Source organism: Hyaena hyaena, unplaced genomic scaffold (genome assembly GCF_003009895.1).
Source record: "Hyaena hyaena isolate Hyena2069 unplaced genomic scaffold, ASM300989v1 scaffold_343, whole genome shotgun sequence".
NCBI lineage: Eukaryota > Metazoa > Chordata > Mammalia > Carnivora > Hyaenidae > Hyaena > Hyaena hyaena.
In genome coordinates this window covers 1,293,095-1,295,829 of record NW_024080975.1, presented here as the reverse complement: position 1 = coordinate 1,295,829, position 2,735 = coordinate 1,293,095, and the positions used below count along the sequence as shown (strand labels likewise).

The 2,735-nt window shown below is 58.9% G+C and overlaps 1 long non-coding RNA gene across 1 annotated transcript; it reads left to right on the top strand.

Annotated features, from left to right (window-relative positions):
• Nucleotides 1–716: 716 nt before the first annotated feature.
• LOC120243451 lies at nt 717–2,226 on the top strand. Its single transcript, XR_005531327.1, has 3 exons — nt 717–840; nt 1,467–1,695; nt 1,942–2,226. It is a non-coding gene; the product is annotated as an uncharacterized LOC120243451 (long non-coding RNA).
• Nucleotides 2,227–2,735: the final 509 nt, after the last annotated feature.

The window sequence follows — 2,735 nt, the reverse complement described above, 5'->3', positions numbered from 1 at the left end:
CGAAGACAATAGCTCTGCTAGAAATTAGTCCCATGGAAGCTTTTGGTGGGATTAGGGCTTGGGTCACACGACAGCTTTTCTTGTGAAATGAGAATGTCCTGAGGAATCCCGGAATTTGGGAAAACCTCACCTGTGTCTGATCCAGAGTGCGTGTTTGTGGATGTAAACGCTCCAGGACGGGCGTGGAGAAGCAGAGGCTCAAATGACAGTGCGTAATCGTGGGGAGGAGGGGGGCACCGGGTTCCCGGTTGCTCAGCACGGAGGCTTCTCTGGGCGCCTGCTGCAAAAGTATCACCACGGTGTATTCTAACTAAAATCCTCTTTTCCCGGGGTGCACGGTAGACGGCTGGCCCCCGAGAGTGTTGCTGTCTGTAAGAGAAGGAAGAAGACCACGGGGTGTCCTATTTTTATTTTAATTCTGTGTCAACTGGACAACGTGACCTCGTGAAAAGACCTTTTCCGGCTCGGCTTACATACAACTGGGGCTAAGTGTACTCCGCCCCCCCCCCACATTCATGTCTACCCGACACCTTATTTGGAAAGAGGGTCTTCGCGTGCATGATGGAGATGAGGTCCTGGAAGATGGAGGCAGGCCTTGGCCAGTGACTGGCGTCTGGAACAGAACACCAAGTGCAGACAGACTTGAATGATGGCTCTGCAAACCGAGGAGCGCCAAGCATTGCCAGGAACCCCGAAACTCGGGGAGTGTCATGGACCAGATTCTAGAACCTCAGACAGAGCAGGGCCCTGCTGTCACCTTGGCTTTGCACTTCCGGCTTCTAGAACCGTACAGGACAGATTTCTGCTGTTTTCAGCACCCCCCGCCCCCACCAATTTGTGGTATTTTGTTACTCCAGCCCCGGGAGATACAATAGCAAGCACCGGTCGCAGGGGTGGCCTCCTCAGGGCTGGGGCGGCCTCCACAGGGCAGGGGCGTCCCCTCAGGTCTGGGGCGGCCTCCTCAGGGCTGGGGCGGCCTCCTCAGGGCAGGGGCGGCCTCCTCAGGCCAGGGGCGTCCCCTCAGGTCTGGGGCGGCCTCCTCAGGGCAGGGGCGGCCTCCACAGGGCAGGGGCGTCCCCTCAGGGCTGGGGCGGCCTCCTCAGGGCAGGGGCGTCCCCTCAGGGCAGGGGCGGCCTCCACAGGGCAGGGGCGGCCCCTCAGGGCTGGTTCGGGCGCCGCATGCAGAACCGCCCTCGCAGGTGGGCAGCTGGCGGCGCTGCTGGGGGGCGGTTCCGACCATGAACTCAGAGGCAGCGTCCGGGTCCACCGCTCGGCAGCCTGACTTTGGGAAGGGGCCTCGGATCCCTCGGCTGTGAAGCAGGGACAGCCCCTGCCTTCCGTGCGTCGGGGCTGCCAAGAGGCGGCGTGCACAGCGCCCGCACGGAGCTCCCGCCGGTGGGACCCGCCGCTGACCTTGCGTCAGTGTTTATGAAAAGAATCCCCTGTGTCTGGTTTTCCGTCCGCAGTCGGTGTTTGGGGCAATTATCAGGATCGTTGTGTGCTTGCGAGACGCCCGGATGTGCGTGTGACCCCGGAAATCACGGCGCGACGAGGCCGCCCCGCCCGGAAGAGGCGGGAGCAGAGAGGAAGCGCCGGGCCGCGGGCGGCGACCGCGCGGGTTGTGACCCTTCTCCGCTGAGTGAAGACGGAGGAAAACGTCCCAGACGCCGGAGGTTGGACGGGGCTGACTGTGAAGTGAGTTTAGCCACCGGGTCGTGATGCAGCCCCGCGTGTGTGCCCCTCGGAGGTGTAGAGCGGTGGGCGTGCGGGCGCGCGAACGTACCGACCCCCGTGGCGCTGCGCTCCGGTGCGCCTGGTCCTGCGGCATGAACAGCCGGCTCCGGGGGAGCCCCCTGGGGTCGGCCGGACACCCCTCACCGGGCGTCTGCATCGAGATTTGGGCTTTTGAAACAGAAATTTACGGCTTTGCTTTCTAATCAGGTACATCAAACAGTCAAAATCCCGCCAAAAGTTCCTCTCGAAAAATCAATGAATGGATCATGATCAAAGTGTTCGAATTTCCCGGCTTCCCCAAATAACAGTATTCTTGATGATACTTCTCAAAGACGAGCACACATCAAGAAACAGGACCCTTCGGCGCACCGCGGTGCTGAGCTCACAAAGTTTGCTGAATGCATGGGTGCTTCCTTCGCTCGTGCTAAAACAGGAAACTTCTCGTCTATCATCATGACCAAACTGTGCTAATAAACCCAAGTTATACTTTCACTCATTCGTTTTTTTTCAAGAAATATTTACTGGGCGCCTACTATGTGCCAGGCACTGTCCCAGACACCGAGGACACACCAGAAATTGCTGCCTTCCTGAGCTAGCCTGCAGATACAGGTCGTACAAAAGGTCAACAGTTAGTATCTTGAGAGCATGTCAGGTGGCGGCACGGACTAGAGAAAGGGTGAAGCAGTGAAGGAAGACAGGCTGCAGTTTTATTCAGTGTTCCAGAAGAGGCTTCACCGGAAAGGTGACAGGCGAGCAGAGAGTTTAAGGAGAAAAGGAGCAAGCCAAGTGGAAATCAGAGGGAAGAGCATTCTGGGCTGAGGGCACAGCGAGTGCAAAGGTCCTGTGGTAGGGCCAGTGTGGCCTGTTAGGGAACTGTGGAGCCGGAGCAGAAAAAGCAAAGAGGAAAGTGGCCGTTGAGGCCTGGGAAGTAGGGGAGGTAAGACCGCGAGGGCATGGAGTCCCGGTAAGGACATCGCCTTCTCTCTGGGAGAGGTGGGCAA